The sequence below is a fragment of the Boleophthalmus pectinirostris genome, unplaced genomic scaffold (assembly GCF_026225935.1).
Source record: "Boleophthalmus pectinirostris isolate CB_2022bp ecotype Guang Dong unplaced genomic scaffold, ASM2622593v1 HiC_scaffold_13, whole genome shotgun sequence".
Taxonomy (NCBI): domain Eukaryota; kingdom Metazoa; phylum Chordata; class Actinopteri; order Gobiiformes; family Gobiidae; genus Boleophthalmus; species Boleophthalmus pectinirostris.
In genome coordinates this window covers 28,855,758-28,878,062 of record NW_026571036.1, presented here as the reverse complement: position 1 = coordinate 28,878,062, position 22,305 = coordinate 28,855,758, and the positions used below count along the sequence as shown (strand labels likewise).

The window sequence follows — 22,305 nt, the reverse complement described above, 5'->3', positions numbered from 1 at the left end:
TGTTTGCTTTTCTTCATGAAGATGTTATTTCTAAATAGAATGTTCCATAGTGTGGCATTAAACATATCTATCCTGCATTTATTCAATTACAGGTATTTTTATTGCTAAAGAAATCCTTGAAAAAAAATGATTCTTACTATGAGCGGACTCGCCTCTTCATAGATCTGACCTGTAACTCAACCTGGCTGTATCACTTATGTGTATCCATGACAACATACAAGATTTTTTAGTTTTTTTCCAACATCTAAGATAAAACAATACCACTTTAACAGAGTCAAGCAGGTGGTAAACTCTGTACCAGAAAAGTTCCAGAGTGCGTCTTTAACACTCTTTTGCGTTTTTGAATTGTTTGTTATGTAAAAAAGGACAAATTGCCGTAAAGACGTATAAAAAAACCGAAGTGAAAATCCGAGTGAGCTAACCCTGCACGCGCGGCGCAGATGAAACCACATGTGTATTTTTAGCAGAGACATATTTTGGGTCACTCTGCCCCGGGCTCCAGGATTTTCAGGAGCTTTGATCTGTCAATTTGTGAAAGTTTCAAAAGGAAAAGCCGAGTTTACCGTGTTTTAAGTGAAACCGAAGCGGCGGAAGAAACGCACATCTATTTTAGTTATGTTTTAGTAACGATGTTTGTTCACTTTGGCTGTTTTAAATTAGACTTAAAGGTTCTATAACATAACTCCAGGTCTGTTTGTGTCGAGGAAACGGCATTAAAACACAAAACAGCGTAAAATGGGCCTTGAATTGAAAGCTTATTTTTTGTTAATCCCAAAGTCCTTTGTGTGAATAATTGATGTTTTAAAAAATACTTTAAATGCTTTATGCTTTCAGCGCAAGAGATTCACCAGGGAAATATCTCTTCATTTGCATTTGAACAACTTAAAAAACAACAACAAAGTACAATGTATATTTTATAAGTTTTTTAAGTTTTATATTTTATAAGTTTGCAACCGTTTCTGTGTTACTGCGTTTATCCAGCTCCCAGATCTCTCTCCCTCTCTAGTTCTCTCTCTCTGTATCTCTTTCTCTGTATCTCTCTCTCTAGTCCTTTCTCTCTCTCTAGTTCTCTCTCTCTGTATCTCTCTCTCTGTATCTCTCTCTCTAGTCCTTTCTCTCTCTCTAGTTCTCTCTCTCTGTATCTCTCTCTAGTTCTCTCTCTTTAGTTCTCTCTCTTTGTGTCTCTCTCTCTCTCTCATTCTCTCTGTCTCTCGCTCTAGTCCTCTCTCTCTAGTCCTCGCTCTCTCCCTAGTTCTCTCTCTGTCTGTGTGTGTGTCTCTCTCTCTCTCGCTCGCTCTAGTTCTCCTTCTCTCTAGCTCTCTCTCTCTCTAGTTCTCTCTCTGTGTCTCTCTCTCAAGTCCTCTCTCTAGTTCTCTTTTTGTCTCTCTCTCTCTCTCTCTCTTTCTAGTTCTCTCTCTCTGTTTCTCTCTCTCTCTGTCTCTCTCTCTAGTTCTCTCTCTCTCTCTAGCTCTCTCTCTCTGTCTCTCGTTCTAGTTCTCTCTCTCTGTATGTCTCTCTCTCTAGTTCTCTCTGTGTGTGTCTCTCTCTAGTTCTCTCTCTTTCTAGTTCTCTCTGTCTCTCGCTCTAGTTCTCTCTCTCTCTCTGTGTGTCTCTCTCTCTCTCGCTCTCTAGTTCTCTCTCTCTCTCTGTGTCTCTCTCTCTCGCTCTAGTTCTCTCTCTCTCTCTGTGTCTCTCTCTCTCTCGCTCTAGTTCTCTCTCTCTGTGTCTCTCTCTCTCTCTCTAGTTCTCTCTGTGTGTGTCTCTCTCTCTAGTTTCTCTCTCTCTCTAGTTCTCTCTGTCTCTCGCTCTAGTTTCTCTCTCTCTCTGTGTCTCTCTCTCTCGCTCTAGTTCTCTCTCTCTGTGTCTCTCTCTCTCTCGCTCTAGTTCTCTCTCTCTCTCTCTCTAGTTCTCTCTGTGTGTGTCTCTCTCTCTAGTTCTCTCTCTTTCTAGTTCTCTCTGTCTCTCGCTCTAGTTCTCTCTCTCTCTCTCTCTGTCTCTCTCTCTCTCGCTCTCTAGTTCTCTCTCTCTCTCTCTGTGTGTCTCTCTCTCTCTCGCTCTAGTTCTCTCTCTCTCTGTCTCTCTCTCTCTCGCTCTACTTCTCTCTCTCTCTCTCTAGTTCTCTCTGTGTGTGTCTCTCTCTCTAGTTCTCTCTTCTCTTCTAGTTTCTCTCTGTCTCTCTCTCTAGTCTCTCTCTCTCTCTCTGTGTGTCTCTCTCTCTCTCGCTCTAGTTCTCTCTCTCTCTGTGTCTCTCTCTCTCGCTCTAGTTCTCTCTCTCTCGTCTCTCTCCCCCTTCTCTCTCTCCACTTCTCTCTCTATCTCTCTCTCCTTCTCTCTCTAGTTCTCTCTCTTTAGTTCACTCTCTCTAGTCTCTCTCTCTAGTTCTCTCTTCTCTCTCTCTCTCTTTAGTTCACTCTCTCTAGTTCTCTGTCTCTAGTTCTCTCTTTCTCTCTAGTTCTCTCTCCCCCTTCTTTCTCTGGTTCTCCCTCACTAATTCCCTCCTTCCCTCCCTCTCTCTCTCTGTCTCTCTCTTAAATTGGAGTGGGAGAATTTGCCGCAGGCCCCAAACAAACAAATAAATGAATGAATGTGTAATCGCATATTTGGACTTGAAGACACTTTCATCATGTCCAACAAAATAAGGACAAGAGACGACAAACTGATGCTGAAATAAAACTCTCTGAAAATATCCAGTCACGTGTAGTTATGGCTCAAATTTCAACTGTGTTCATCTTATTTTCACTGCAAAAAGGAACATTTACATTCCACGAAAGAACTCAGCTGTACATGATTCTTTTTTCTATCTTTAAAACCGGAAAACACGGTTTGCAGTGTTCCAAATGTATTCCTCATGTACCTGCTTTCTCATTATTCACAGTGATGAGTTTATAAGAGTGGAGTCTTCGCCGTCTCAATACCTCAGTACTCACAGCAAATGCAAATTTCCTGATTCTCAGACCATAAAAATCTTCACAGTCAGATGCAGACAGTACACAGAAGTTTCATTTTCTCGTTTTTTGGAGCTGGACAGATTTTACTCAAAGGGGACATATTACACTGTTTTCTTTCTTTCTTTTCTTTTTTTTTTCTTTTTTATTTATAATTTGTCAGGTTTAAGGGATTGGATACCCAGCACATCCACAACAAGACAGACTTAACTAAATACGCATACAGAAAATAATAACAATAATAATAACAAAAAATATATATATAAAATAAAAAATAAAATAAATGGAAAAAAAATAAATAAATAATAATAATAATATATATATTTTTTTTTTATTACGCTGTTTTCTGATTTCTGTTCTAATGCTGTTTCCTCATCAAAACATACCTGGAGTTGTGTTTTGTTCCACTTTGTGATGTCATGTCGTAATACAGAAAATACCCACTGTGTTTTTAAACTCCACACACCTTCACTAGAATCATTTGGATCATTTCAGCTCTGCATTTGACCGAACAAATGGGAAAATGTTGCTGTGAACATGACATCACAAGGTGGAACAGAGCATTTTGACCTTCGAAGATTTTTTTTTTTTTTTAATTTATGTTTATTAAGGACATCACAATCGCATTAGACAAGCCAGATGTGTTGCTTTGAGTGTTTTAGCACAAGTGTCAGTTTTCAACACCTGTCCATATAAAAATATAAACTACACACATAAAAACAGACAATACAAAACACCTAAGTTACAAACAGATAAAATATATACAGTACATTTTCAATGGATGCATTTTGGATTGGAAACATACAATAATTTAAATTTTCTTTAAATTTGTTGTTATTGGTTTCAAATTTTAAATTAGCAGGTAAACAGACTGGCCCCTTTAAAAGAGAACGAGGACTGACCAAGAGTCGTCCTGTACAGAGGAACAACACAATCACCACTAGTAGCTCCTCTTGTGTTCGCTCTGTGTGAACTTTTTATGGTCCTGGCAAATTCTGAATACAGTGGTGTATCACAGTTGAGACATTTAAAACAGAATTTAAGATTATTAAAATTGGTAAAATTGGTGAAATTTTCAAAGTTAAAAAGTTGATATTTCTTTATAATTTCACAGTGAAGCCAGTGTTTGGGCTTTTTGTCAAAGACCTTAAGGATCTGTTTGTATAATCCAGACTAGAGCATGGAAACTTAATTTATGTTTGGGACTCAGGTCGGACTTGGACACATCATCGTGTCTGCTGTTTCCTGCCTACAGTAAAACCACTCACTTTGAGAGTCTTCAAGTGTTGAAAAAATCAGAGCTCTGCACTTCTAGTTTAGATACAAGTCAAACTGTGTTATTATTATTTATGAAATGTGGTGTGAAACTTCAGATACACGATTTTTAAAGCATCAAAGATTGACGATAAAGTCCACAGGAAGTAGAGTCTGCAGCTTCACCTCGATCCGTGCTCTGTGTGGATGTAAACAGACACACGTGAGGAACTACTCCCACCTTTTCACTTTTAAAGAACGACTAAACTGGATTAACAGCTCTGTTTTGTGGACTGTGTGTCATTATTTGCGGAGGACAATTTCTACAGATAATGTGGATGAGATGCTGCACTTTAAATTGATCACTTTATGAGAGGTGAGTAATAAAGTCTTCTCATTATTTTTGCCGTACAAAGAGTTTGTATTCTGTGTCCGTTAGAGGCCACACCAAAAATATCCTATGTGTGTCATTTGTCAGTCTGTGAAAATAGTGTGATTTTAATTGTGTCGGGTACATTCGAGTTTGGACATAAATATCTTAATGCCTGTCGGGCTCGGGTCAGATTTGATCACTGCTCTGTCAGACATGGGTCGAGCTCGGACAGAAAAATCCAGCCTGATCTACACTCTAATGCTGACAGACTAATAATAAACTGTTACTCAAACACGTGTGAACAAAACAAAACTAAACACAACTCCAGTCTGTTTCTGAGAAGGAAACATTATGAAGTGGATTAAAGTCAGTGTTGGGGAGTAACAGATTACCCCCCCCCCCCCAAACCAGGTCTAAAAGCAGGTCTAAACTAGGTCTAAACCAGATCTAAAACCGGGTCTAAAACCAGGTCTGAACCTGGTCTAAACCAGGTCTAAAAACAGGTCTAAACCAGTTCTAAACCAGGTCTAAACCAGGTCTAAACCAGTTCTAAACCAGTTCTAAACCAGGTCTAAACCAGGTCTAAACCAGGACTAAACCAGGTCTAAACCAGGTCTAAAAACAGGTCTAAACCAGTTCTAAACCAGGTCTAAACCAGGTCTAAACCAGTTCTAAACCAGGTCTAAACCAGTTCTAAACCAGGTCTAAACCAGGTCTAAACCAGTTCTAAACCAGGTCTAAACCTAAACCAGGTCTAAAACCAGGTCTAAACCAGGTCTAAACCAGGTCTAAACCAGGTCTAAAACAGTCTAAAACCAGGTCTAAAACCAGGTCTTAAACCAGGTCTAAAACCAGGTCTTAAACCAGTTCTAAACCAGGTCTAAACCAGGTCTAAAACCAGGTCTAAAACCAGATTTTAAACCAGGTCTAAAACCAGTTCTAAACCAGGTCTAAACCACGTCTAAAACCAGGTCTTAAACCAGGTTTTAAAAAAGGTCTAAACCAGGTCTTAAACCAGGTCTAAACCAGGTCTAAACCAGGTCTAAAAACAGGTCTAAACCAGGTCTAAAACCAGGTTTTAAAAAAGGTCTAAACCAGGTCTAAAACCAGGATTTAACAGGACTAAATCCTGCTGTGTGGACGTGTTTCCTCTTCTTCTATCAATAATATTTTTAATTTGGTTCAGTAAAGTCTGGGCTTTTTATTTTCTTGTAACAGACAAAACTTCTCATGTGAAGATTTCCTCGTCTTTGCTTCTCTACAGCAAATCAAGTAATCCAAAGTATTCAGATTACATTACTCACTTTTAGTAATTTAATGGATTATGTTACAAACTACAGTTTGGTGTATGTAATCTGTAATCTGTAGGGGATTACATTTTAAAAGTCACCTTCCCAACACTGAGTAAAGCTCACAGGAGTATATTTAGTATATTTAGTATATTTAGTATATTTAGTATATTTAGTGTATTTAGTATATTTAGTATATTTAGTATATTTAGTATATTTAGTATATTTCGTATATTTAGTATATTTAGTATATTTAGTATATTTAGTATATTTAGTATATTTAGTATATTTCGTATATTTAGTATATTTAGTATATTTAGTATATTTAGTATATTTAGTATATTTAGTATATTTAGTATATTTAGTATATTTAGTATATTACGTATATTTAGTATATTTAGTATATTTAGTATATTTAGTATACTTAGTATATTTAGTATATTTAGTGTGATATAGGAGCTTTAACTAGACGTTCATTTGTAACTTTTTGCAGTGCTGTTGCGTTTGATGCATGTTCCGCCGTCGTGTTTGGGTGTAACCTTGATGTTTCCCGGTGATCAGAGGTGCTTTAATTTCAGAGGAGCGTGTAGAAGATGTAGAGATCCAAAAAAAAGGAGAAGAAAAAGGAGAGCGGAGGAGAGGAGCGGCAGGGTTAAACGTGTTCATTAAATTTAGTTCTTTCTCTCGCTGACCCTAAACGTGACTGAGATCTCAAACACCTCGGATCACGGACCCATGTTTTGTAACAAGATGAAAAAAAGGAGGGAGGGAGGGAGAGAGAGGAAGGGAGGGAGAGATTAGTGGAAGGGAAAGGGGGAGAGAATGACAGAGAAAGAGATTGGAGAAAGAGAGAGGAGAAGAGACAAAGAATGACGGAGAAAAGAAGAGAAAGATATGGACAGATAATGGAGGTAAGAGAGAGAGGAAGATTGAGAACAAGGGAGGGGAAGGTAAAGAGAGGGAGTGCATAGAAAGGGAGGGAAAGAGAAAGGTGGAGAGAGGGAGCAGAAGAAAAGGAGGTGGAGAGAGAGAGTTAAGGAGAAGGAGAGCAACAGAGAGTAAGGGAGAGAGAGGGATTAGGGAAAGAGAGAAAAAGGGAAATGAGGAGATGAGAAGGGAGAGAAAGAGAGAAGGAGAGGAAGATCGATGGAGAGAGTGACAGAGAGAGAGACTGGAGAAAGAGAAAGGTGAGGAGACAAAGAAAGACGGAGACAAGTAGAGAGCGAATATGGATAGATAATGGAGGTAAGAGAGAGAGAGAGAGAGAAAGAGAGTGATGGGGAACAAGGGAGGCAAGGGAAAAGAGAGGAAGAGATGGAGAGGGCATAGACAAAGTGGGAAAGAGACAGGTGGAGAGAGGGAGTAAGAGAGGAGGGGGCAGAAGAGAGGGAGGTGGAGGGAGAGAGAGAAATTGGGCAAAGAGAGAGGAAAGGAGAGAGAGATAAAGAAAGAGAGGGAAGGCGGAAAGAAGAGAGAGAAACAGAGAGGCAGGGAAAGTGTAACGGAAGACGGGAAGGAATAGAGAGAGAGAGTGAGATGGAGAACAGGGAAGAGAGAAAGAAATACGTAGGAAGGGAGAGAAGGAGGGAGTCGGACAGAGAGAGAGAAAAGAAGACCCAGAAAAAGTAAGGAAGAGCGAGGATGATGGAGGGAGGGAGAGAGAGAGAGACAAAGAGAGGAAGGGAGGACTGAGCGAAGAAAAGAGACAAAGAAGAGAGCTAGGAGGAGGAGGAGGAGAGAGTAAGAGATGGAGGAACTGAAGGAAGGCAAGAGCAGAGAGAGAGAGAAAAGGGTAAGAGTGAAGAAGAGAGAGAGAGAAAGAGAGATGGAGAGAGAGAGAGAGAGTAAAGGAGTAAAGTGAAAAGGAGAAAAGCTGGCTGCAGATTGAAGGTGTGATAAGTGGAAGATAAATTGGAGGAATGGGCAAAGCGACAACTCGTGTCCATCAAATAAATGAAAGAAATAAGAGACAAAAAAATACAACTGTGATGGAGAGAATCACCGGAATTAAACTGGCACAGCTCCAGGGCATCTGATGTAGAGAGGAGGGGGCGGAGTCAGTGTCTGGGTTCATTCAAGTACACCTCAGATTTTTTTTACTTTTTTTTTTAGGTTTTTTTGAGTTTGTTTTTTTTTTTTTTTTTTTATAGCAATTGGTTTTATAGCTCAAAAATAGCTCGAAAAAACAAACATTCTGAGTGCCAGATTTGACCTGTAACTTGGTCTGGTTTTGTCTCCATGAAGATAAAAAGGGCCCGGTCAAGCAGAAGTAAACAGCAAGGCCAAAAATTCAAGTTAATGCATCTGATATAAAAATGTATTGAACAGATACATATGTACTCTAGTTTATGAAATTGTTGACCTTTTTTCTGTACCATTTTTGCTTCTAAAGTTACATACATTTTAAACAGACCATGTATGAAACATGAAACAAAAATTATTTCCCAAATTTCAAAGACCCAAAAATCAAGTCAATAAATGGATGTATTTCATCATATCTTGTGTTATTCCATCTTTGAACTGTTGATGAAGGTACTTTTTTTTATGTATTTAAAATGATAAAAATTTGCTTGGAAGGACTGACATATTTTATAGAAATAGTTTCCTTTCATTTTGAAGTAATATTAAAGTATTCGGAAGAAAAAAGTTGACAAATGATGTAAAATCCTGCACCTTCTACTTGCTTGAACAATTTTTCCTCCGTTACTTTTTCCTCCGTTACCATGACCTTTCTTAATAAAAAATCTCATGACTCAAAAAGTAAGAGGTTTTTCAACCTAATCTTGTACCATATGGTAGAAAACTATATGAAGCAAATATTCAAACCAGTTTGTTAAGGATATGTAAGTGAGAACCAAGAGTTATCACTGTTTGGATTTATTGCCCAAAAAGTGCTGCATATTTCATTCTCTCTGTTACCGATATGATTTTTAAAATTTTTTGTCAACAATTTGAAAGAATATCACAGGTTTAACTTGACCCTGTTGGAGTGTAACTCTTTCCTACATTCTGATACTTTACTTATTTCAATAGTTCCTCTAGTTTCTGAATAAGAGACATTTGAATGTCAAAAATCTGCCCCTGTTTCCCTCCGTTACCACTTGACCAGACCCAGATACGATACATATCTCCATACATAAGCCACAATGTGATACATATTTCAATACAGTGAGCTTTAGATTCGATACGATACATTTCAAATCGATTCAATATGGTTCAATAAAAAATAAAGCCTAACTCACGTAAACCACTTCTTGTGCAAAGTGTTGCATAAAACAACAAAACTGTAGCTCTGTAACAAAATAATTTAGTAAAATACACCAAAAAAATACTCGTTGAGATATACATTGATACAGCAGCCCATGATATCGATACTGTATCATCACATTAAACAATACGATATATCAATATTTCAGTATTTTTGTGGAATATGGTGGAGAAATCAAGTGACAAGAAGATTCAGAGGAGGAGACTTAAGTATTTTCTGTAACTGTGTTCGCCTGGTAAACTTTCATCTTTGGTTTGGGCGTCGCTGCCTCCTTCCCCACAGCAGATGTTGTAGCAGAGCTTGGCGCAGATAAAGAATAATTTGTATGAGTACAAATGTTCGCTGGTGTCAGTGATGCGAATCATGATTGTTATTTTCCTCACTGTGACATCTGCTTTCGTATGGTCTTGTTTTTAATTTGGAGGCAAATCCAAACCCTCTGTCCATGACGCATCACGGGTTCAGGTAAATGGTATGAATGCTGGTCGTTCACCGGTGAGCACTTTGATTCTCAGTGTAATTGGCGCAGGAACCGGCACCAGCAGCAGCAGCAGCACTGTTCTGAGCAGCCTGAAACAGCTCTTGTGCAGTAATACCAGAAATGCTTCACTGTGTTTTTAAACTCCATGCACCTTCACTAGAATCGTTTGGATCATCATCTCTACTGAACTAAAGATAAAATGGAGCTGTTAACTTGAAAACTACTGCTTCATGACATCACAAGGTGGAACAGAGCATTTGGAGCTTTGGAGATGTAGACAGACTCATAATAAAGATTTACTCAAACATGTGTAAATGAAACAAAATACAACTGCAGCTCTGTTTTTGGTGAGGCAACATTATAACATGACTTAAATCAGTGGTGTCAAACATCCGGCCCTCCAAGACCTTTAATCTGGCCCTCGGCTGATTTTCCACTAAAATATTTTAATTATATTTTCTATTAAAATCTTGTTAATTTTCTGCGGTGCTTATCATATCAGCGTCTCCAGCGTCTCTGTACGTGGCCCCTCCCACCAGAGCAGCACAAATGAAGACTTGTCTCTTTCCAAACGCTCTTAAAGGACGATCGTTTTGACTGTTGACCGTGACACCCTCATCAACAAAATGTCCAACATGAGAAAAGTGAAGCCGAGTGCAGGATTTTACAACAAAAATTGACTTATTCCTAGTTGCACACAAATTAATATTAAAACATTGTGATGAAATTGCATTTTTCTTAAAGTTTCAGGTTGTTCATAATATTATAATATTTTGTAAAAGAAAGAGTTCATCAATTAAAAAAGATTTCTGTTATAGATTTACATTTCTCTGCACAAATGTTTGAACTTATTGCCATTGTTGGGGTTTATATGACATGAGTTTTCTGATCCGGTCCCTTTGGGATCAAAGTCGGTTGGATTCGGCCCCCGGAACAAAATGAGTTTGACACCCCTGACTTAAAGAGTCAGTTTAGTGTAATATACAACAGATTTCTTGGTAACACTTTATAATAACTACACCTTATTTAGCCTTAATAAAGCATGAACAAAGACTTAATTAATAATGATTCACACTTAGTAACTACTTAATTTCTACCTGAATTAGCACTTAACTTGTACTTAATTCACCTGTGCTGTAAATAGTTACTCATAAGTATTTCTTACTTAATTACTCATGAACTAACCATCTGTGTCTGCATTTGTAAATGTATATTTAAGTACAAATGTGAGCATTTATTAATGATTAGTAAGATATGAGAGAATGATTTACTAGTAATGCATTATTGTTTCTCTGGAATTTGACCAACCTTAACAAATGCTTAATAAAAACATAATTAGTCTTCACTTTAGAAAAGCTCTCAGAAAGACTTAACTAACAGATAACAGCTGCCTGAATGATCATTGCATTGTATTATTAGTAAATCATTCTCTCATATCTTATTAATCATTAATAAATGCTCAAATGTGTACTTAAATATGCATTTGTAAACATGCAAATGGTTAGTTCATGAGTAATTAAGAAGTATTGAGTTAATATTTACAGCACAGGTGAATTAAGTACAAGTTAAGTGCTAATTCAGGTAGAAATTAAGTAGTTACTAAGTGTGAATCATTATTAATTAAGTCTTTGTTCATGCTTTATTAAGGCTAAATAAGGTGTAGTTATTATAAAGTGTTACCGATTTCTTAAAGGTTTCTTAGACAGTGAAGTGCACACAGTTGTAGTCGGGGTGAGTGTGCAGTGATGATGTGCAGGAGGGTCGGTGCTGGATACGTGGCCTCTGTGAGAGCCTCTTCACGTGCTTCTTTCATTCGAATCTTTCAACACGTTCAGCTTCTCGTCTTTCTCAATAGTCTCCATTTGAGTCGGAGCTACAAAGCAAACCAAAAAAAATAAATCTGCAAACGAATCAAGGCTGCAGAGCTTTTAACCAGGGACAGTTTAATAGAAACGCACATGAAGGAGGATATTTTTGGTTTAAAGGTACAATATTAGACATTTTTAGGCTTTTTAAACTCCTTTTGATGAATGCCTTACCTGGAATGTTCCACAGTATGGCATTAAACTTATCTTATCGCAAAAACCTCGAAAGACTCTCGCCTCTCCACAGATCTGACCTGTAAATTGGGCTGGTGGCATTACACAAGAGTCTCCAAGGAAATTTAAAAGTTTAATCAATTAATCACATTCATTAGATTCTATTTTATTATTTTTTTTAATAGAAAAATGACATAGTGCAGGTGTAAATAGTTAGAGTAACACTTTTGGACGAGATGAAGTCAGACTACGTTGGTTCTAGTTAATGTTTTCTTCTGCTCATCTGATTATCTGATGCTCCTGTAACAATTCTCACTAAATATTTTATTACTTCATTTAGCGATTGTATATTTGATAAAGACGGATACAAGGATGGAGGGAGAGAGATGGAGGAAGAGACAGAGGGAGGGAGAGAGACAGAGGGAGGGAGGGAGAGGGAGAGAGAGAGGGAGGGAGGGAGAGAAAGACAGTGAGAGGGAGACAGAGAGACAGAGGAAGAGAGAGAGACAGAAGGCGAGAGCTGGAGGGGACAGGGAAGGATAGAGAGAGACACAGGGATGGGAGAGAGAGAGAGAGAAAGGGAGAGAGCCAGAGGGAGTGAGAGAGAAGGAGAGGGAGAGAGACAGGGAGGGAGAGAGGGAGGAGAGAGAGAGAGAAAGAGGGAGAGAAAGATATATAAAGAGAAGACGGGAGAGACCGAGAGACAGGGAAGGATAGAGAGAGACACAGAGGGAGGGAGAAAGAGGGAGAGAGACAGGAAGGGAGGAGAGAGAGAGATATAAAGAGAGACAGGGAGGTGAGAGAGAGAGAGACAGCGGGAGAGAGATGGAGGGAGAGAGAGAGAGACAGGGAAGGATAGAGAGACACACAGAGAGGGGGAGAGAGAGAGAAAGAGGGAGAGATAAAGGAAGAGAGAAAGAAGGAGGGAGAGAGAGAATCCAAATCCACTTTAATCCTCGAGCACATTTTACAATCAGAGAGAGACACAAAGAGAAAGAGGGAGGGAGAAAGAAAGGGAGAGAGAGTGGATAGAGAGGGCGGGAAATAGACAGACAGCGAGGTCGAGCAAACAGGAGGAGAAACAAGAGAGGGAGGTGGAGGGAGAGAAAGCAAAGAAGAGCATAAGGGAGACAGAGAGAGACTGGAGGAAGCGAGAGGACATGAAAGAGAGGAGAAGATGGAGGGAGAAAGAGAGAGAGAGTCAGCTGGAGAACAGGACACAGCACACACAGCAGTATCGTATCATATGTGTAAACTTATATCTGTAACACACTTTTATGAAAACAGAATACAATCACGCTGCTGTTTATACGGAGATAGAAGTGATGATACGAGCTGTGCATTCAAAGCCGATTCACTCTGGTTGATATTCACGCTCGGGGCCGTTGTGTTGAAGCTGATAGAGGTTAGCACACGAGCTCCTGTTACTGTGACTTCCACTTGTCTGTGTGATCCCAGGAGGGCACTCTGTCGCTCGGAACAGTCAAGGCTTTAAGTGTAACTCCCTTAGAAACTGTCACTGTACACTAGGCTTTTGTTTGGAATCTCTTTACAAGTACAGGCTGTAGGGACGCAACAATAACAGACATTTCGCAATACTGTATCATCAAAAGTCTCATAATATATCGAATTACAAGTTTCTTCACTTAAATGAATAGTTAGGGTGATTCTAATGTCTTCCTTTGTGATTTTAATGTCTTCTTTAATCTGTAAAACATTTGAATTACTTTGTGTGTGAAGTTGTACTATACAAATAAACTTGCCTTGCCATGGTGCTCGCCTGATTCATCAGCCGGTTTCACTTCGTGGAAACCGTGTGACCTCGCAGCATTAGGATTCGTTCGCACGAACGGTAGGTGGGTGCTTTTTTATTTTAACAATCACTGCTATTTGATCATGATGTGTGTAATGCGCCAAATCCCGTAGGAAGAAGGACAATAACGTTTTTCCTCTTGATAAAATTCACCAAACATTCTCTTTGTTCAAGCTTTAAATCGTTGATTTCTAGTGATGGGCGAATGGAGCCTCGTGAAGCGTTGACACCTCAGTCGCAATATTGTCTCAAATGGTTGGACGTGTCTGAGGCCTCGGAGAAACACTGACCTCTAGTGGACAAATTTAACCATTGTCACGCAGGTGTCTCAGCATCGATGAAGTATTGTTAGTATAAGACAATACTTGTGTGCAGAGCGACACCGTACCTAACAACAACAGTAATAATGATGATTTAAAATAACATGTAAAGAGCAACATAAATAGCAGCTGTAAATAAGAAAAATAGGTTTCCTTGTTCAGTGGAATTAGATCAAAGTGCCATCGAAAATGAAACAAAGGCCAACAGTCACCAAAATCACCACTAACGTCACACAATACTCCTCACTACTCAACATTTTTAAGAAATATTGGTGCATCTTTTATACTGTAGCAGTTTAGCGCTTGTCAAACCACGGAAGTGCGCTGAACACTCTGAAGCACTCTGAACCAATCACAGAGCGGAACATTCACTGAGCCAATAAGATACACTGAAGCGATTGAAGCAGTCGGGGGAGGGACCGACACTTCCACACTTTGGTCACGTGAGCGGCTGCTGCGAGACGAGCTCCGAGGCAGAGCTTCAGAGCAATTTGTTTCAGAAAGAACGAGACGCGCTCCAGAGCGCCGACTCATTTGCCCATCACTATCGATTTCGGGAATCGTTGCCAACACAGAATGTCTGTCTTCGTCTACATCCATCTCGACACTTTGTTTACTGTTGTGCTGTTCCACAAAAGGGACCCAGACAGACGCGACAAGTTTGACGTCATGGCTTCACAGCTGATTGGCCGGTGCGAGGTCTACAACTTCCAGGGTTCTTGCATATCGTCTAGTGTATTCCAATTCCTGGACTAGTCGCTGGAGAGAAATTAAATTGAGCGGAGGCCCTAAGTAAACCATGGTGCAGCTATAGCTAAAAATAACAGAGGGAACTACATAGACCATGATCCTTTGGTGTTGTCAGTGCAGACTATGTGAAGAAATAACTGTTATTAAACACTCTTACATCTTAATTCTTCATGATATAACAGTACCAAAGGCTTTTCGAGGCTTTACTGAGGTTTTTAAAAGGAAACAAGTAGCATATTCATAATTCTGGAAGCCTCCACAAAATATCTCAACAAATATCAAACCGTGAAATGCATATCATGAAAACTGGAGTTCATATGATTAACTGAGATTCAGGAGCTGGACCACACCTCAACCTCCTTTCCAGACAACCACAGCTCATCTCAACCACGCCTTCAGTTACCCAGAAGCCTGACTGATATTCCTATTCCGACAACACTGTCTGTGTCAGCTCCCTCGAAAAAGTTTGGATCATGTTTGTGTCTGTGGCGTAACGACAAACTGAGATGACAAAAAGCCGGTAGCAGCTGAAGTTGTGTTTTCTTCTGGTCGATGTAAATACATTCGTGTCTCTGTCCAATCGAAACCCTTGCCCAACCCGAGACGCTGAACGGAATTAAATAAAGATGAATTAACGTGTTTTCTATGTAAACCTCAATTCAGAAGTTATTTTAATTCTGAACACTTAATTCGGAATTGAAAAACATCATGTAAACGTCACCAATGACATCTCGATTAAGAAACTTGGTCCATTTTCTCAGTTTTTCCTACTTCTATCGCCAACAGAGCCCAAAGGAAGTCGTCGTCCGTGCGTTTCCAAACGTCTTCCGGTTTTGTGACGTAAGAGCCCATAACTGTAAGACTAGAAGGTTTCATACCAGACTGTGAATCTTCTCCATGGAGATAAGAAGGTGGCAGAAAAGTTACACCGTACACTTTAGAGACGCTCTTTTGTTTGTTTTATCTGTCTCTACTCCAAAAAACAAGACATACATAAAATACAGTTACAAAATGTGACTGATCAAAAGAGGGAGAGGCAGATCGTGTTTAAATGTTGAAATGGATCTGTGCGTCTCGGTGGAGGAGGGACATGGAGCAGCAAGATAAAGATATCAGACAACCCCAGAGCGGAGATAAGAGCAGACACAAGCTTTGGTTCATACATACACGCACACACACACACACACACACACACACACAGGCCCAACTGCCACTAAACACTCTGAGCTCTCATCTGTCTCCTCTCTGACCCTCTCTTCTCTCCTCTTTTTGGTCTTGTTCTCTCTCTTGTTCCTCTCTGGTCAAAGCATCAATGTTCAGTTTACTTTAAGGACTGGGTTTGGGGACTATTTCTTCTATTACAAATTTAATAAAAGGCTCCATATTACGCTATTTTCTGTTATTCCGTCATCACAAACAGACCAGGGGTTGTGTTTTGTTTCATTCACGCATGTTTAACGCACAAATCCTGCATATTTAGGATGGATTCTTCTCTCTGCAGTCTCTTCCACCTTTGGATGTCACGTGGTAATACAGAAAGTGCTCCAATGTGTTTTTAAACTCCTTACAGCTTCTCCAGAATCATGTGCCCTGGATTTATCAATGTCTACTGAACTAAATGTAAAAGATTGCTGGTAATTTGGAAACTACCAGCTTCAGTTTTAGTTTTTTTAGTTATTTAAAAGGGACAATGCATATTCATGAACATATACTTGTAAATATGCCCGAATTAGCCACACAAACACACAAGCATGACATACAACACTGACATTTACATAGGAGCAGAACATTAGTGGTTACAGATCTGGTTTCTCTTGAGTCATCGTTTCAGATTAGTTTTAAATGAACTGAATGTGGTGGAGTCTCTTCTAGCAGCTGGATGTTGTTCCAGATTTCTGTGCCCTTGACTGATAACACCTGCTGACTGATGATGAGTGTAGAATCCCTCAGTCGTCCAGGTAGAATCTAGCCTGATTCATCAGCTGGTTTCACTTCATAGAAACCGTCTGACCTCACAGTGTAAGAATTTGTTTGCTCGACGGTAAGCGGGTACTTTTTTAATTTAACCAATTGCTGTCATTTGGTCGTGACGTGTAATGTGTCGCTAACAGGGCTAACTGGTATATTAAGCTTTTTCCAAATCCCGTAGGAAGAAGGACAATAACATCTTTCCCCTTGATAAAATTCACCAAACATTCTCTTTGTTCCGGCTTTAAATCCTTGATCTTGGGAATCGTTGCCAACACAGAATATAAGGCTCTTCGCTGTTTGGTCGGTGCATGGTCTACAACTTCCAGGGTTCTTGCAAAACCTCTAGTGTATTCTGATTCCTGACCTAGTCTCCAGAGACTGATGGAATTGAGTGGAGGCACTAGGTTGGATTGGTAGAATCCATGGCAAAGGAGAAATTGAATTTGTTCCTATTGTTCTCTTTGTTTTAGCCAGGTAGCCAGGTCAGGGCCAGAGGTGTGAACACACTTATGATGGGCCTGAATTATACTAATATGTAACCTCACCTCAGTACACATGAATAGACCTAACCCTAACTCTAACAAACAAAAACTGCAAACAAGTTGATGTGTTTGTTTCAGAGTAGTTTCAGTGTAGTTAGCTCCTCCCTTCAGGTGAGATATGAAGTGTTCAACAGTCTGACCACAACTGAAGAAGCAGCCTGGAAGAGCTGTGAAACATATTCGACCTAAATAAACGTTTGTCCAGTTGACAAATTGAATTTCTCCTTTGCTACCCCTTTGTGACATCACAAGACAGAACAGAGCATTTTGAGCTTTGGAAATGTAGACAGACTAAGATTACAGGATTTCTCAAATATATGTGAATGAAACAAAACACAACTCCAAGTCTGTTCTTGAGGTGGTAACAACATCATAACATAGTTTAAATTTCAGAAGAGTCAGTTTTGCAGATTATAAAACCTTTAACTAGTTTGGAGTAACCCCGTTTAAAAGTGCTGTCCATGATTTTGACTTGTTAAAAACACGACAAACAGAATTCATTTATTTAAACAAACTGCTGTGGTCAAAACTTCACTTCATTTCACTTTCCAAACATATTCCTCTCATCCTAATTATTCACTTCAATGATTTTATAAGCACTTTTTCACAACTTTCAGAGACCAGAGCGGAGTTTCGCATAACAAGTATTATGCTAACAGTGCACTTCCTGGGTCTCAGAGGATAAAAAACTTCAGAGTGCAGACACTGTTGGAAGAAGAACTCCGAGTTGTTACTAAATTAAAAGTACAGTCACCAGAGCAAAGTAAGGAAAAGGAAAAGTGTCACATGAAAAAATCTAAGTAAAAGCATTAAAACATTCTTTAAAGAGTAAAAAGTAGAAGTACTTCACACAGATTTTGAGATCTTATAAAGCTTCAAATGTAGTGGTTTTGATACAGACTCGTGCTGAATTTTCATCAAGAGAAACAGGAATCGATATTTTTTGAAGTTTTTATTTGTATATTTAAATTTTCTCAAACTATGATTGTATTAAAAATAAACCTTCAGCCTTTTGAGCGGGTCTCAAACTATAATAAAAACTACTTTTACTTTTCAGTCCTGTTCAAAAATGTAGTGGAGAAGAAAGTACAGATACCTGCTTTCAAATGTAGTGAAGTAAAAGTAAAAAGTATCCAATTTAAAATCTACTGTCTACCTAAAATATATGCAGTATTCTTCGAACTATAAGTCACACTTTTTTCATGCTTTGAGTGTTTCCTGCGACATATACTCCGGTAAGATTTATATATTAAAATGTTCACACTGACAGCCGCTTGTGTGTCAGTATTTGCTCCACCTGTACCACTGTCACTTCACTCTACTGCACATGTCTCCTGCTTAAAAAGCCGCTGTTCTGCTGTAAGTAGTGAAATATGCAGCCGAAAACAGTAATCGAGCAACAAAAGAAAGTTTGGAGTGAGCGAGAAATTTGCGAGAGACTGACGGAAAGCGGGGATGGAGAACACAGCTTCACGATAACAAGGAGGATGCACCATGCAACTTTCCTGAAGTCACTGGATGGATGGACAAAGCCTGGAACTTCAGTGACACCGAAACCATCCAGTCGGGATTCAGAAAGGTCAGAATAATTGTAACTGGAACTGATGCTGAGTCTGACAACAGCGACACAGAAGAGGAAGTGGTGCTCCGTTTACCTCATGGATCTATGGTTTACCTCCGGAGGTCACGGAGTTGCTCAGAAGTGACACCGAGGATGAAGAATTGAATGGATTTAGTGATTTGGAGTGAGATGCTGTAGTTATCGGAAGAACTGTTCATATGTGACGTTTACATATTACGCCTAGTCAGATTATTGTTCTTTATTCTATTGTTTTTACTATAATTTGACTTTAAAGATGAAATTTCGGTTCCTGGTCTCTGATTTTATAAAATAGATTTCCCCCAAAAAACTGCAACTTACAGTACGGTGCAACTTATATATGTTTTTTTTCTTCATTAGGCATTTTTTTGGCTGGTGTGACTTATACTCTTATACTCTGACTTAAAGTCCAAAAAATACAGCACTTAAAGAACCGTTCTGTAACTTTTCTTGTAGAGGGTCTGTCAAATGTTTTTCTTCATGGAGATGTTATTTCTTTGTCTGGAATGTTTCACAGTGTGGCATTAAACCTTTATATGTCACGGAGACCAAACCGGGTCAAGTTACAGGTCAGAATGTTTGTTTTTCTAGGTATTTTTGAGCGATAAAACCAAATGTAACTGAATAAAAGTAAAGTAGAGGTGTTTAAGTCACACTGTGGAACATTCCAGAGACCAAGCAGTGACATCTCCATAGAAACAAGCAGGTGAAGTTACACAGCGCGCCTTTAAGTAGAGCACTTTTACTTGGTTATGTTCCATCTCTGAGTGCAGCCAGCTAAATGTTGTACTTTTGCAGTTTAAGTTGATAATTGCGTTGGAGCCGCTGGAGAATAGTTTGATTGAATTTCCTGAGTGTTGAGTGAAAGATGGCAGAGCTGAGTGGGACGAGAAACAAAGCGCCAGTCTCCTCCCTCATCTGTCCATCACGGCTGCTGTTTTCTCCCATCTGCCCGTGTTAGGCTTGGCACCATCTCTCTCTCTCTTCATCTCTCTTCATCTCTCTCCATCTCTGCCTCAGCCTCTCCACAGACCGCATATGGAAATGAACAGAGTCACCCCTCCGGCCATTCCACGCAAAAATTATCAATCCACCTCTCCCTCTTTCTATTTATTCCCCCCCTCTGTCTATCTTTCCTCTGTCTTCCTCCCACTCTCGTTTCTCGCTTGTAGTCGCTTCCCCGGCTCTCCCTCTCCTCTCTCCTTTTCCCTTTCTCTCTCTTTCCCACCTTCAGAATCGCTCTAAACCCAAATATTCTCTCTCTCTCTTTCCTTTGACAATCTCTTTTTCTTTCTCTCCACTTCTCTGTTTCATCCTTTCTTAGTTTCTACCTTTATCTGTTCATCTTCTTTTTCTCTTCCTTCCTCCTCATGTCTCTTTCCTCCTGTCCCTCTCGTCTCTTTCTCTTTCTTCTTCTTCCGTCTTTCTCTTCATCCCATCTCTCTGTTTGCCTCTGTCTCTCTCCCCCTCTCTTTTCCCCTCTCGTCTTCTCTCTCCATCTCTCTCTTAGTCGCCTTAGTCTCTGTTTTCCTCTCCTCTTTGACTCTCTCTTTCTTCTGTCCTTTTCTCTCCCTGTCTCTCCACTCTTCTTTCTCCCTTCCATCCTCTCCCTCCTCTTTCTCTTCCACCCTCTCTCCCTTTCTCTATCTATCTCTTAGTTCCTCCCTTTATCTGTTAATCTTTTTCTCTTCCTTCCTTTTCACCTCTCCCCCATATCTCTCTATTTTTTCCTCTTTTTTCTTTCTCTCCACCCCTGTTTTCCTCCCGCTCTCACTTAAACCCTCTCTCTCTCTCCCCTATCTTCTTCCCTCTCTTCTTCTTTCTCCATCTCTCTCTTAGTCCTCCTTCTCTGTCTTCCTCTCCTCTTTGACTCTCTCTTTCTTCTGTCCTTTTCTCTCCCTGTCTCTTTCCTCTCCACGCTTCTTTCTCCCTTCCATCCTCTCCTTCCTTTCTCTTCCTCACTCTCTCCCTTTCTCTCTCTATCCCTTAGTTCCTCCTTTTATCTATTAATATTCTTTTTCTCTCTCTATTTCTTCCTCTCCTTCTTTCTCTCCACCCCTCCCTCTCTCTCACTCCCCGTCTATGTATCTCTTCCATTTCACTCTCTCTTCAGTATCTCCCCCTCTCTTTTTCCCTCTCCTTCTCTCTCTCCAACTCTTTCTTAGTCCCTCCTTGTCTTTCTTCCTCTTCTCTTTGACTCTCTCTTTCTTTTGTCTTGCACTCTCCCCCTTTCCTCACTCCCTGCTTCTTTTCGGTCTCTCTGCTCTTCTTTCTCCCTTACACCCTTCCCATCCTTTCTCTTCCTCCCTCTCTCCCTTTCTCTCTCTGTCTCTTAGTTCCTCCTTTTATCTGTTAATCTTCTTTTTCTCTTCCTTCCTCTTCACCTCTCTTTCTCCGTACCCTTCCCGTCTCTCTATATTTCTTGCTCTTCACTGCATCTCTCCATTTCCCTCACTCTCTACCCCTTCTGTCCATGTGTTTCTTCCATTTCACTTTCTTTTTCCCTCTCTTCTCTCTCTCCATCTCTTTCTTAGTCGTCTCCTCTTTCGATTCTCTCTTCCTTTTGTCCTGTCCTGTCCCCCCTTCTTCTTCTCTTTCTCTTTTCTGTCTCTCCACTCTTTTCTCGGTCTCCCATCGTCTCTCTCTTTCTCCCTCATCCATCCATCTTCCCTGTGACATGTGTCTCCTCTAAATCTCTCTCTGGGAATCTGTTTCTTCTTGGTTCCCTGTGGTCTTCCTCTTGTTTCAGCAGCAGCTTTGAGGCTCTCGTGTCTACAGAGTTTCAGATGACGTCAGAACATTCTATGGGACAATTGGGAGTATTTAGAAAGAGACCAGAACTACTAATATAAACAACTGTTCTACTTTTCCAAGATTTTAGCCATGTTATGTCCCCAGATCATTCGCACAGTGAGTTATATTTTGACTCATGCATGTTGGAGTAATCCTGTATTGTCCTGCATTTGAAGCTTCAGAAAAGTTCAGAAAAAAATATCTTTTCACCTACTTCCATCTCTATGGAGTAAGAAAGTTTTCAGAAATAGTCATGTGCATAGAATAGAAATCTGTGCATATTTGGCTGTAGTTGAGCATAAAATAAATATTCGTAAACTCTCGAATGAGTCCAGTCGTACGTAAAACGTATTGTGTGTATTTTATCCATCAGAATAGTTGAAAAGTTACGATGTTAAGAATTACAATCACAAAATGAAAATTTACGTTTACGTTTTCATCAGTACGAATACGAATTCACAGACGCGACTCTACTGTCAAAAACAATACGTCATCACTTCACAGACATTATTTATCGAGCAGAAGAAACATCGATCAAGATCAAGACTGTGTATGAGCTAAAGTTGTAGCAGTTTCAAGTCAGGGCCGAGCTCAATGGCGCATGATCCCAGATTAGCCTTTAACCCGGTGAGGTACTTCCGGTGGCTGTGGACCGACCGAACATGCGCAGTAATGTTCTTTTCTCCCGTGGGCACACGTGAATGCACATGAACACACGAATGGAGCACGGGCTCGTGTGTCACGTGATCGCTTTGACCAATCAGAGCGAGAGGATCAGAGCTAGAGCGGAGCCGGAGCGAACGATTATAAAGCGTTTTTTAACACAACTGAAGGATTTTGAGTTGAGAAAAAGTTTTTGATCTAAAA

The 22,305-nt window shown here is 39.8% G+C and overlaps 1 protein-coding gene across 1 annotated transcript in view; it reads right to left on the bottom strand.

Moving 5' to 3' along the window:
- LOC110168269 (1-phosphatidylinositol 4,5-bisphosphate phosphodiesterase beta-1) overlaps positions 1-22,305 on the bottom strand; it is a 521,321-nt gene that overhangs the window by 363,791 nt on the left and 135,225 nt on the right. The gene's annotated exons all lie outside the window — the stretch shown is intronic.